A 14,279-nucleotide genomic window follows, 5' to 3' on the forward strand; every position below is an offset into this window, starting at 1 on the left:
CTCATCCTCCCGCTACAGGGGCGGGCAACCCGTCCGCCTGTGCCCGGACCGAGCCTAGCCTACCCGGTCGGCACTCAGCGGCAGAGTCCGCCGACTCTACCTACACGCCAACAACTGCGCCGCATACGCACTAACCGTTACCTACGCTAACCGCCGCGCACCGCCCGCCCCCCTCACCACCCACCGCCGGCAGGCCCCACCCCCCCGCGCCCCGTGACCACCCTCAGAGCACGAGCGCTCCCACGTGACCGCCACGCCCTGCAGAGCGGGGAACGCGCCTTCCCCGCCCGCAGCTGCACTCCGCTCGGAAGCACCGGCGGCGGCGCCGCCCGCTCCTGACACGTGACGCGGGCGCCTCCGTCACGTGCTCTCACCCCCCACACCAGCCCGAACCGCCGCTCTTCCTCGTGCGTGCGAGGGCTGCGCGCATGCGCGCAGCCAGCAGCTGTCATCCGCGCAGGGAACGAGAAGTCCCACAGGCACGGGGAGGTATTGCCCCGAGGGGATCAGGGAGGCGGTGTGGGAAGCGGAGCGGCAAGTCCTGCCGCCCTTCCCTTTCCTCCTCCTCGCCTTCCTCTGGTTGCGGCTTCCAGCTTCACCCTCTCCCGGACAGGTGCGGGGCGAGCTCCGAGCCAGGCGGCGGGGAGGAGGAGGAGGAGGAAGAAGAGGTGTGGGGCGGCCTGCCCGCTCGGAGGGTGGGTGCTGGCTGTGCGTGGGCCGGGGACGAGCGGGAGGATAGGGGAAGGCCGGGGCAGGCGAGGGGGTGACAGTGATGAGGTAGGGCAGTGCCCGGGGGAACGGGGTCGGGCCGGGTCGGAGCGCGGAGCCGCGGCGGATACAAGCGGCGGGACAGCGGTTCGCCGGGCTGACCGCGCCGGGCAGTCCGTGGGAGTCGGGTGCGAGGGGCGGAGCGGCCGCCGTCCCGCCCGGCAGCCGTTCGCTGGGGTGCGTGAGGGATCGGGACCCCCCGCGGCTGGGAAGGGATCGGTCCGGGGGCTCCGCGTTGCAAATAAGTGGACGGCGGCTGGGACCGAGCTTGGGAAATGAAACCGGCAGGTGTCGGAAAATTACGTCTCGTGTTCCCGTTTGTGGCCGGCGATTCTGGGTCAGGGCAGTCGGTGGAAGCTTTCCGAGAGATCTCCGGTGCTCAGAGTGGATGGCCAGAGTGAAATGCAGCGTTCATTCTCTCCGTGTTTTTCTGGGCTTTGATGAAACTGGGCTTTCTGAACAACCTCTTTTTCCTACAAAGTACAGCCGCGGTGATAGAACTCGTAAGTTTCTGCGTGTCGTTAAAGTGTTCCTGGAAGTTAACAGTTGTAAAGTGTCAGAAAAAGACTTTAAAGCTGTCTTCCGAGTAAAATACTCAGTTAAGCGCTGATTCCCCATCGATCTATCTGTGGTTATAGGGCTCCACGCTTTAAGAGCCAGTTTCGGGATCAGGGCTTTATGCCATGTTAATAGCCGTCTGTTAATGACCCTTCTCTCTTCTGCAGTTGATTTTAACTGGCAATCTGAAATGAGAAGTGTATACAAAATATTTTTTTTGTGTTCGGTTAACTGTGTTAGAAAAAATACTAGGTGTCCGTGTGTTTTTAAAAGATTTATACTAGCGCAGAGCGTAAACAGCATGTATTTTTTTATATTAGTAAACTGCAGATTTATGATTTTTCGCACTCTTTTCTGAGACATTAGCAACAGCAGCAACGGAAGTTAGCGGGTGGCTACTAAACTACCAGTTTTTTTAAGCCGAAACACCTTCCACAAGAAAAGAAATTTACTGGCAGCCTGATGCAGGCTATTTTTTGTCACCCCACAGTGGTTTTTTTTTTACACATTCTTAATGAACCAAGAATGTGAAAATGACTGTGTTATAAAATTTGTCTTGGGCTTTACCCTTATTTTTCCTTGAACTGATAACTAGCTGATAGTATTGCTTCACAGAAGTACCTTCCAAACATGCGACAGTGGAAAACACAAACATGATTTGCTTTTCAGTACTTGAAATGAGGGTAAAATGAACCACTACCAGTCATGCTTATCTTACTCTCAGCTTTGGTTCGGAGTTGTGCTGATACTATTGATTGCTGGCAACTGACGGTTTTCTTTTAGCTAAGTGCAGATACCGATGCCTGTAAGAGCAATTTCCTTTCTAGGGACTGACCCAGGAAGGAGAATGCCTCATTCAAATAAGCGGACATGATTAAATAGCCGTTGGATCAGAGTTAGAGCCGATGTATATGAGGGAAAAACCTTTAGTCCGTGTTTCTTTAAAAAAAAAAATCGGATTTGGTCTCTGATTTTTTTTTAAATGGTATATACGACAAAATAGGAAAAAAAATTCACATCCTGTAATTTTTAGTTCTTAATTATTGCTTAATGTTCAGTGTGGAATTTTTTGTCTATTGGCCTAATTTCTAAACAAATCAGGTAAAAAGTTCTGCACCAAATCTAAATGCACAGTTACCACAGCAATGCATTCAAATCAGAAAATGATGCTGTCAAGTGCGAATTATTAGAATCTTCCTAAGCTATCATGAACAAGCACAGTAATTACTAAAAAAATGTCCATACCTAACTTTATTAAAATATATTGGATTGAGTAGATTTAAGACTTTTTCAGTTTAAACAGCTCTTGATTGGTCTACTTCTTAGTTCTGCAGTTAATTCACTTTCAAATTTTCAGATTTTTTCTATAATTGCCTTTTGCTGGGATATGTTTCAGCATGATGCTGAATAGAATATGAATGGGGTATATGGTGGTGTCAGTTTTGGTCAAATTTGTTTTATGAAGGTGGTATTTTTATCTTACTAACCCCCAACATAAATTAAAAAAACCCCATAATACATTTTTGAAACACATTTTTAGTATACACTGAGCTTCAAAGAGAGCATGTTTTACTGTAATTCTGCTAATACAAGATATTTTGAAGTCCTCTGATCACCTAAATGATTGGAAAGATGATGTTCTGAAATGTTAACATTTTAATACTTATCTAGTAAAAAATCTCCATAGTCACTTGATAGCGTAATATTTCATCTGTCAAAATGAACAAGTGATGTGTTCTTTGCTTGATTTTAATTTAGATTCATAGACTGACTCATAATTAAGATATTTTCAAGAAATTCAGTATTTTATACTTGGAAGATAGTAATTGTTGTGTAATCAAATCTCATAATAAAGATGTTAGTAACAATTTGCTGATCCAAAGTCTGGACTGTGTTATAAACTTTATTGTGGTTTCGGTATATAAAGAGTTAGGGTGTACTTCAGATTTCTTAGGTGGAATTGATTATCATAATTCATTCTGTTGTAGGCTTGCATTTTGCTCTAACTTTACTTCACCTGTTTAAAATTATGGTGTTATGCATAGCGGGTAACACAAAGTTGTTAACTTTGTCTGCACGAGCAGTCCTACTACTGATTTATGCAAGCACTCATTTTTATCCTTAATTCTGTTTACATCTAACATTTGCAGGACAGTATATTCAGGACAGTATACCCTAAAAACTGAGGACATTGTAGGTGAACAACAGAAATTAAAAATGCTGACAATTTTTCTAATAAGTTGTTAAAATTACACGAGTTAAAATTCAGAACACATCTTCTTGTGAAGATGAATATTGAAAAAAAATCAGTGTCTAATCAGTTTCACTTTCTGATTCTCAGACATGACAGGATACTTCATTGGTTGTTGCAGATATTAGAGGAGTTGCACAAAAAATATATGTTCCAGTTCCTTTGTGACACTTTTGCCTGTAACATGTAGAATCACTTGATTGAGGCTGTGGTGATTTAGCTCAGTCGACCTATGATTTCCTGGCGGGTTTTGTCTAACAAAATCAAAATGCTAGTTATTAGTGGGTAGCTGAGCTATGAATGAAGGCATAGAAATACGAGTTTAAGAAACTTCCTAAGTTTTAGGAATCAAACTCTTCATGTTTGGGTTTGATTTCATATGGAAGTATTCGGAGCATTTGGTTTGAATAAATGATGACAAACATTTCAAAACTGAGATCAGTAAAAATATTTAAAATTTGGAAAAATAATAATAGGTAATAATGGAGAAGAAACTTTTTCTTGACTGATGTGTCACCTTGAGGGTTGTAGATAAGGCTTATGTTTGAGTTGGTGAAACTTCTAAGCTCACAATATTCTTTTATTGTCTGTGTGGAAGTGTCTTCTGGATTTACTGAGATATAAATATTTTCAGGTTCCTGCTGTACAAATGTTAGCTACATAGTTTACTTTTCATTGAACATTTGCATTGCAAAGTGATGACATGCTAGAGCTGCAAGTTCAACAGAGGCCCAATGTTGATTCTTCTTGCTCCTTTTGTCTGGTTTAGTATTGTGGGTTAGAGCCATGTGGTTCCCAGATACCAGTCTTCTACAGAGTTTGTGTTAAGTGGTCTGCCTCTCGTATTAATTGGTATGCTATTTCAGTGGCCTGTGATCAGTTTGGAGTGAGGAGGCTTTTGGTCATGCGAACTCAGCAAATGATGCTTTCTCTGCTGCTGTGAGCATTGTAGCAGACCACAGACACGCAGTATGACTATCCTGTGCGTATGCTTTTGGTGACATGGTTCACTTTAGTGTGCACACTTGCAGCCGTAACAGTGGAAAGACAAGATGCGTGTGACTCTTCCCTGGCCACTAGGTATTTGGTCTCTGGTAATTCAGAAGAAGATGTAAGGGCATCTTCTGGTAATTCAGAAGAAGATGAATTGCATGACATCTTTGAATTACAAAATAATTTATAAGAGGGGAAATGCTCACTGTGAAGGTTAATAGTAGCTAGACTTTTTCACAGGTGGAGAAATATAGTTTCGGGTGTGCCACAAGCAGCTTTAAGGGGGAAAAGTACATCTTTCTGTTTTTCAGGTTATAGAGACTCAGTTAGTTTGGTGGTTTTTTTTGGTTTTTTTTTTTTTTTTTCTTTTTTTGTCCTGTCCTTGTTCTCCATCTGATAAAGGATTTGCCGTATAGTGGTGGCTTGTGAAAAATATTATCATGGTAACTATAGCATATCCCTGAGAAGAATATGTATGTTTTGACGTTAAGGAGTTGTGAAACCCAGGGTATAAGGGTATCTTTTGTGAGGAGATCTGTAATGGCAGTTATAATGTGCTGTATACTTCTGGAGTTTTTATGAGAAATGCATATTGGCAGTAATGACAGACCTGGCAGAACTTTTTAAAAGTGCTTAATCAGGAAGCAGTTCACATCCACCACCTGCTATTTGTATCCCCAGCAATATTACAGGCTGCATTAGCAATAAGTATTTTTCTGAACTTTTAGGTGCTTGTAAATGAGCTTTATAAAATCTGAGATCTAAGCCAAAATGCTTTCCAGTTTTAGTAAGGACTACACCCAAATTTGAGAATGTTGTTACACCATTGTGTGAATTCATGGTTTACTTGCATCTTGAATAGTGCTTACAGCTTTGGTACCTCTTTCCCTTGACTAAAAGTAATTTACTGGAACTTGTAAAAATCCAGAAATAGGATGCAATGATGAGCAGAAGTATGGAGTGGATTTTCTGTGAGGAGACTAGGAGTCTTCAGCTTAGAAAAGAGATGACTGCGAGAGACCATTATAGAGATCTGTAAGTCATGCGTGGTGTGAAGGTTAATAAGAGCAGATAGATAACTGTTCCCAGTGTGCACATGAGATGTCAGATAAAGCTAAAATGTGAAATATTCAAAACAAACAGAAGGAGATAGATCACTTAGCATATTGTTGATTGTGGAATGCTCTGTCGTGAGATGTTTTGGATATTAAAGGCCTACAAAGGTTAAAAAAAATCCATGAAAGTCCACAAAATGCAGTAATATCCTCCTTGTCTAAGCATTCCTTGATCTGTGCATTGCTGAAGACTGAGGTGGCGTGCTGTAAAAGTGTAATTATAAGCTACCCCTACACTTGTTTTTTTCTAGATGCCTGTTGTTAGCAACTGTGGAAACTTGATAGATTTGGCTCGCTGTTGCTGAAGGCTGTTACGTGCTGCTTCCAACTAGGACTATGGATTTCATATCTGTGTTTACATTAAAAAGAAAGTAAAACCTCTTGGAACAGGGGTTGCAAATAAAAATGAGAAAAATACTTTTTTTCTTCTTGCCCTTTGTCCCATATCAGTTATTTCAAGATGTTTTTGCATGCTGTGAGCCTGGTGTGGGAAAGGAATGTCTATGGAATGAATTCAGGTAATTTTTCAGTTCAATATTTATGGGTTCAGAATAGTTACTTTTTATATTTTTGGAAACAATTGCTGTAAGGGTAGTACAAAGACATAGAAATGCAAACTTGAAATGAAATTTATCAAACTACTTAAGAGCTTTATAGTCAAATTGAGATGATTTTAGGAGCTCTAGAGTATGTTTATTTATCCAGGTTCCTGGATTCTTAAGTTTTTATAATCAATTAAATAGTTCAATATTCCTAACATTTTTAAACTTAATTGATTCTTCCTGATGACTGCTAGATGTCTGATGAATACATGCCTAACTTGAGATTTGGCTTATAAATGCTTCATATCACAAATACAAAACATTGTGGCCCATGCATTTATTTTAACAGTTAATATAACCAAATGACAGATGGGGAATTCCTGATAAATAGGATCTTTTTTCTTTTTCTAAGCCAGGTACATAAACTAGGCAGACATAATTTGCATGCATACTTACTGTTGTTAAAGAAACAATTCAAACATAAGTATGCAAAACCAAATTACGTTGAGAATTAACCATCTGCCTGCTCAGTAATAGTTGGACAAACAAAAAATGCTTTTATGTTTCCAATTACCTCAAAGTCATTCCTGTAGCTTGTCATAGACTGTGTACTATTGCAATATCTTAGATCTTTGAATTTGCTTTCCAAGACAATGTAGGGAGTTGGATGGTACCTACTTACAGATTATGTTAAAAAACTTTTTAAAAATTATGTAGGAAAATGCAGAAGTGAATCTACCCATATCTGTGATAAAAATAAATTACTAGATGAGCTTATGGAGTTTTTACTTATGTTGTAAATAAAATTGCTGCTTATACTATTATAGATTAAGACCTCATTTTTATTGCTTGTTTCCTTTCCAACTCCTCCAGAGGCAGTTGTACAAACTTCTTACTTTTTTTGCAAAACAGACTGCAAATAGGAGGTTAGTGGAAAAAATCCTAGTTTTCTTCCAGTTTTGTCAAGACAGTGTTTTTATTGAATGATTCCTAAAAAATAGTGTCTCGTACTTTATAATGTGAATGTTCTGGGTTTTTTTTTTTTTTTTTTAACTAAAAACTGTATCTGACAACTGTTTTCAAATAGGCTATTTTGTGTTTTCTTTCAGATCAGCTCCAACAAAATGCTGTGGCTTTTTGTGCATGCCTTTCTCTGGACAAGTTTATTTTCTTGTTGTTAGTCGTAAAAAAAAATTCTCAGAATGAATTAATTCTTTCTCAAATGTTTGTTGTCCCGTAGTTAGTGTGGGTGAAAACTTGCAAGCAAAGAAAAAGGGAAAAATAGGTGTTTTAACTAATTTATCTGTGAGAAGTGATGACCTTCAAAGATTTATTTGTTCTTTCATCTTTCTTCCTGCCTTCCTTCTTTTTCTCGTTTACTGAAGCTTGCTTTCGGTAATTTGTTTAATTTGGGTTGTTGAATAAAGGTTGTGGACATTGATATTTTATATATTGAACACACAGAAATAATAAAATAATCCAATCTTCCAAAATATGAACACACATCTTTTGTAATGCAGATATGACACAAATGGCCTAGTTATTTAGGGCTTTTCCATGTTAGCTGATCTTTTTTGTGTATAGCAGAGCAGCCATAACAGGCAGTGTTGTTTCTCCTTTCTTGTTCAGCAGTGCTTTCCGTACAGGGGCCAAAGCAGGCACCATTTGGCAGTCAAGAGATGCCTCCCACAAAGCATCTGTGGGAGAAGAATTGTGTCAAGTCTTGTGTAGTTTAAAGTCATAAAACTTTGGTTTCCTGCTGGTGAGTGGTGGAACCCAAAGTACTGGTTAGATTATTTTACACTAGAAGCAAAGAGAAGTGGATGGCCTTCAGAGGAAATCTGACAGCTCAGTATTGAGGCAGAGAGAGAATACTGAAAGTTGGTTTCATGTAGTGAAGACTGCAGGTTTTTGTGCATTTTAACCAACTGCGAATTAAAATGTGCTGTTTTTCTGGTGTGTTTCATTCAATTTTAAGAGGGTATTTTCTAGTTGTGTGAATCAGTGCCTTGCTTGTAATTTGATTAAACACAATTGCTAGTATTGATTTCTATATTAGGTATCAAATAAATGAAACTTGGAAGATGTTTTCCAATTCTGGGGATAATATAGTCTGTGTTTTTGTGAGGGTATGGAGGATTCTGCATGAAAGAATGGTGCTTAACAGATAACTCTTCCACCAACAAATTATATTTAGTATCCTGACAGCTTTAACAATGTGGTAAGGTGTAGGCATTACAAAAAGCAGTTCACTGTTTTGACAGAGGAGGCTGGAAATTGTAGCAGCCTTGCACTAATTTGGGTAGTTGAGATTCAGTTGGATGCGGTGGGGTATAGAAACCTTTTCCTTTTCTTAGGCTACAGAAGAAATAATCCTATAGATTCTGCACTTACCAAACAGTCATGCAGAATGAAGTGTGTGATTAAGCATGTAGTATGATACTCTCCTGTTCTGTAGATGTAGGTTATGAACTCTTCTGATAGCTGGCCTTAGTTACTAATGTCAAGCATGCAAAAAGTTACTTTTATTTCTTCCTCTCTTTTCTGTGTGGTTTTTTTTTTTTAATTTTCTTTTGCTTTGGCAGCCCCTGAGGAGTTTGTTGTAGTCTTTTATCACTTTTTTGTTATGGTAATGTACATATCAAAGTATCAAATTCATATTATTTTTACAAGCTATGCAGTTTAAATATTGCAAGATTTGTTTAAAAAGCACTTCCCCCATCAGCCTAACTGGTGAAATGCATTTGTGTCTTGAATTACGTAAATACTGGTAGCATTAATGAGATTTCATCTTGCTATGAGTATATGAGCTTTTCTAGTGTTGTACTTTGACATTTTGAATTAGCTGCATTAGGTTTCTTAGGCCACGTAGATGTGGATGATTAAACTTTGCTGACCTTGTGTTTTCACTTTGGTAGTATTAAGACAAACGTAGCATTAATATACTCCTGGCTGATCATTTGAAGGTCTTTGGACAAGGCCTGACAATGGCTATAAACTTTTTAAAAGGAGGATCAGATTCTTTAATCCAGTTATTGGCTTTTTAGCTGGCAGCTTTGGACAAGTTACATGCTTGCGTTTTATCTAGATTTTGTGCTGTTTAATGAGACATGTTTCAAGACATAGGCAAACAACTTGGTCACCAAGAAATTCAAGCTTTATGGGCAACCTTTGCAGTTTATTGGATCAGGCTCATAACTTGAGCTTATTTGGCTAAAGCTGTCCCACGATTAGCTAAAAAGCTTCTTTCTTTCAGTGTTATGCAAAGTACTAATGCATGGTAATTTGAGTGGAGTATGTCTTCTCATATATTCACATTACCATCTGCTTTTGTAGGTAGTCATGGGCAACCTTGTCAATGTGCAGTGCTGTCTTGCAAGAGGGACAGAAAAAGGCTGATTACAATGTTGATACTAGGGATTAAAATAACTGTAAGAAAAACCCCTGTGTATGTATTACTTGTCTTTCTGTTTTATAATGTGCAGCCTAAATGGACATACTGCCCTTGTTTCTATAACTTTGTATTTAACAATGTCTTGCGTATTTTCATTGTATAGTAGTAAATAAAACCTCTGGAAGTTTTATTTCTCAGCTTGTACAGCTCTGTAATATCACAAAATAGGTGGTTATGTATACACCTAAGTGGAATAGTTAAGATGGTGACAGTATGATTGCAGTGTGGATTTTCCTTTACAATAGCATCTTAGTAGTTATGTTCTTGTCTGCAAAAGAACCTCTGAAGGCCTCAATTCTTATACTGGACTATATTTTGTGCTCTCTTGTTGTAATGATTTGGTAGGGTATAACTGAATTTTTGCATGTGAGAGAAAAAGGAGAAGTAGGAATTGGTGGGAGAAAGTACGTAGGATTTTTGAATTCTACAAAGTCCTTACGAGATTTACATAGTGTGTTAGAATTTAATAGAATTGAATTGGAAGGCCAACATTTTCCAGTTGGTTTGTAGCATAGCTTTGTATTTTGTGGTAAATTTAAACCATGTAACTCAGTATTGGTGCTTGCTGGTTTAGATTGACAGTTGTAATGAACATTACTGCAATGATAAAATTGTGAAATTAATTTAAGAACTCTCAACTGATAGCTGTAAAGGTGTTAAATCACTAAGAAATCATAAAATGAATAGCATCATCTAGTAAGTATATGAACTTGTAACATAGCAAGTACTGCATAGCCTTTATGATCTTTCTGCCTCTTAAACTATGGAGGTTATATGGTAGAATCTGCTCAGAGTGTGTTCTTACAAACATTGTGCTTATCAAAGAGCTATTTTACCCAATAAATTAATGAGAAGATGACTTTTACAGAGGAAGAAGGGTAACACAGGAGCATGGGTTTGACAGTTTATTTCCACCAAAAGTAACAGAGCTGGCTGGTCAGTGTGGTCATTGGTTAGGGAACTGGACCCTAAGACACACGGAAGCAGGTAGAAAAGGATCCTTCACAGAATCCGTCACGTGATTTGTATTTTTCACACTCCAATGAAGCTGGGCAAAAATTCTGCCTTTCCAATGCTATACACATGTCTTCATGATTAATCGAAAGTTATTACTTCTGCTTGTGATACAGATTCAGGTTCATCACAAGACAATTCAGTTATATGCTTGAGCCTTGTCTTAGTTCTAGAGACTTAAATAATCTAGTTAGTATCTTTACTTTGGTATGTTTTACAAACAGGATTTTAGGATTCTAGCAGCCAGGCAAGCATGCTGGCATGTGGATTGTGGAAGTTAGCATGAGTTAATTGCCATTTATTAGTTTGATTAACAATCTTTAAGTTAAATAATTTATTCATTGTCTCTAAGTACTAGGGTATATTCAGTTAATTTGGTAATTACACCTTTGCTTGGTACATTGCTGTTTTTAAAGCAGCTCAGGTATTAAAACTGATACATTTTGGTGAGATGTCTTGGTTGAAAGGAATTTTTATGATACTAATTTATGCAGTAATTAGTTTGTTGTGCCTGTTGCTTGAAATCAGACACTGGCCAAAATCATCCTGCAGCTTTTTTTATAGCTGAACCACTTGGATATGGCTTTCTCTTGTCTCCTTACCCTTTTCATAAGAAATGCAGGAAATTAGTTGTCTTTCAGACTTGGACCCCTTCACCTTAGACAAATTTACATCCAAAACTTATGAAAGACAGAGCCTCAGGTTTGTAGGAACACGTACAGGCACTGTGCTTGTGTATGTCTTGTGCCCATAGACAAAACTAGGATAAAAAGGTTGATACTAGATTTCCTTTTGAAACTGGCTTTCTATATGAATGGTTTCATTGAATATGTTTACATAGAAACTGATTAAGCTAATTGATAAATCAATTTGTATAAATGCTTTTGGAAATTGGCTTCATTTTTGATGTAGTGGAAGGTGATGTAGGTGATGTCTGGGACTGTGCACGTGTGAGTTGGCAGAATTAATACTAGTTTGTAACTTTGGCTTTGTGTGCTTAGCTGTGCGGCTGCAGTGTATAACTTACAGCAGTAGGTAGGAATAGCTCACAATTGGAGAACTGCGGAGGTTGGAAGGGACCTCCCAAGATTGGGCGGTTTAATCTTCCTGCAGAAAGCAGGCTCAGCTGCAATGGATTGCTCAGGCAGTGTCGAACTGACTTTTGAATATCTTCAAGGATGGACACTCCACAACCTCTCTGGGCAACCTGTTCCAGTATTTGATTGTCATCATTTGACGATGATTTGAACTCTTGCTAAGTTTTTTACTATGTTTGTGCCGAACTTCATATATTTTGGTTTGTGCCCATTGCCACTTATACTGTCACTGGGCACCACTGACAAAAGTCTGTCTTCTTTATATCCATGCAAGGATAAGATCACAGAATCACAGACTCCTTGAGGTTGGAAGGGACCTCCTGAGAACATGGAGCCCAACCACATTGCTCAAGGAGGGTCAGCTAGAGCGGGTTAATCAGCACTGTGTCTGGTGGGGCTTTGAGTATCTCCAAGGACGGAGACTCCACAACATCTCTGAGCTACCTTTTCCAGTGTTTGTCTAGCCTCACAGTGAGAAAGTGTTTTCTGATATTCAGATGGAATTTCCTGTGTTTCAGTTTGTGCGCCTTGTCATTTGTCTTATTGCTGGGCACCACTGAAAAAAACCTGTTTCTCTCTTCTTCACTCCATCCCATTAGGTGTTCATTGACATAGATAAGAGCCTTCTCTTCTCTAGGCTGAACCATCCCAGCTCTCTCAGCCTTCCGTCATGAGACAGGTGCTCCTGTCCCTTCTTCATCTTTGTGGCCTTTTGCTGGGCTCTCTTCCAGTAGCACCGTATCTCTCTTGTGCTGGGGAGCCTAGAACTGGGCACAGTACTCCATGCGTGGCCTCGCCAGTGCTCAGCAAAAGGGGAGGATCATCTCCCTTGACTGCTGGCAGTATTCCTCCTAATGCAGCTTAGGACACTGTTAGCTACTGTCCTGGTTTTGGCAGGGATTGAGTTAATTTTCTTTCTGGCAGCTGGTGTAGTGCTGTGATTTGGATTTAGGATGAGAACAATGTTGATAACACACTGATGTTTTTAGTTGTTGCCATGTAGTCAAGGACTTTTCAGCTTCTCATACTGCCCTGCCAAGGAGAAGGTGGGGGACACCCAAGAAGCTGGGAGGGGGCATAGCCAGGGCAGCTGACCCAACCTGACCAAAGGGTATTCCATACCATATGATGTCATGTTCCACTTATAACTGGGGGGTGAACTGAAAGGCTGGGCAGACGGGGGTCTTGTACGGTAGTTGGGAGTCTTGTGCAGTATCAGCTTCGGAGTGATGGCATTTATCTTCCCAAGTAACCACTATGCATGATGGAGCCCTGCTTTCCTGGAGGTGGCTGAACACCTGCCTGCCCGTGGGAAGTGCTGAAGGAATTCCTTGTCTTGTTTTGCTTGTGCTTGTGGGCTGGGAGGCTGGGCAGCTGGGGGTCTTGTGTAGCATTGACCTCAGGTGATAAGAAATTGTGCTGTTCATCACTTGTTTATATTATTATTATTAATTATTATTATAATCTTTTTGTGTTTGTCCTGTTAAACTTCTTGTCTCAACTCACGAGTTTTCTCACTTTCACTCTTCTGATGGGGGCGGGGGGGGGGGAGGGGGGAGTGAGCAAGCACCTGTGTGGTGCTTCGTTACCAGCTGGGGCTAAACCACAGCCACCATGCTGCTGGCTTGTGTTTGACTTGGTGCTCCCCAAAACCCTGAAAGGCCTTTTCTGCAAAGCTGCTTTCCAGCCTACCAGCCCCCAGCATGTACCCCATATACCTGGGGTTGTTCCTTCCCAGGTGCAGGACTTTGCATGTCCCCTTGTTAGGCTTTGTGAGGTTCCTGTCAGCCCATTCCTCCAGCCTGTCAGGGTCCCTCTGAATGGCAGCACAACCCTCTGGAGTATCAGCCAATCATGCCAGTTTTGTATTGTCTACAGATATCGTATTGCATTAAGCAGAAATAGTTGTTCTGATTGGGCTTAGATAAAATTAGAGGTTGGAGAGATGTTGAAGTAGTGAGACAACAATTAAGTTATTGGTGAACTGAACATAATTCCAACTCTTGGTTGTTGCAGCATACCTCCCCATCTCCCCCCGCCCCCCATTAAAGTTAGTGCTTTAGGAATGTTTGACTTGATACTAGGCAGATAAGTGGATAAAACACTCTTCTGAAAAGTTCCTCTCTGTCCACTAGAGGAAATAATATTAGTGATGTAAAAGACAAATTCATAAGTGGATGGTGAAATAATTTGCTTTAAAAACCAAAGCAACCACAGAATGAATCTCTTTCTCCCTTTCTCTCTCTCTGCTCCTTCTCCTCCCCTTCAACCCTGCAAAGCCCCCCAAAACTGCACTGACAATGTTGGAGAATACTGGAAGATTTCAGGGAAGGATGTTAATCTGTATCCTATGATGAAATAACTGCTGGCTGCTGGGTATCTTGTATGCAGTCAATAGCATGGATTGAAAGGTGTAAAATGATGATTAATGAAGGACTATTATTTTTTTGTCAGTGAAGAAATCGCAGAGAAGGGTTTTTTTAGAGG

General features: G+C 40.2%; 1 protein-coding gene across 20 annotated transcripts in view; it reads left to right on the plus strand.

Moving 5' to 3' along the window:
- The first annotated feature begins 415 nt into the window (after positions 1-415).
- KDM4C (lysine demethylase 4C) overlaps positions 416-14,279 on the plus strand; it is a 268,964-nt gene continuing 255,100 nt past the window's right edge. For 7 of the 20 annotated variants that reach the window (XR_008574612.1, XR_008574613.1, XM_054809252.1 and 4 more), the window contains exon 1: positions 915-1,271. The gene's annotated coding sequence lies outside the window, so the exon portion shown is untranslated. Of the gene's footprint in view, positions 696-914; positions 1,272-14,279 lie in introns of those variants that run through there. The other 13 variants (XM_054809248.1, XM_054809249.1, XM_054809250.1 and 10 more) reach the window with 10 other exon arrangements.

Source organism: Grus americana, chromosome Z (genome assembly GCF_028858705.1).
Source record: "Grus americana isolate bGruAme1 chromosome Z, bGruAme1.mat, whole genome shotgun sequence".
Taxonomy (NCBI): Eukaryota; Metazoa; Chordata; class Aves; order Gruiformes; family Gruidae; genus Grus; species Grus americana.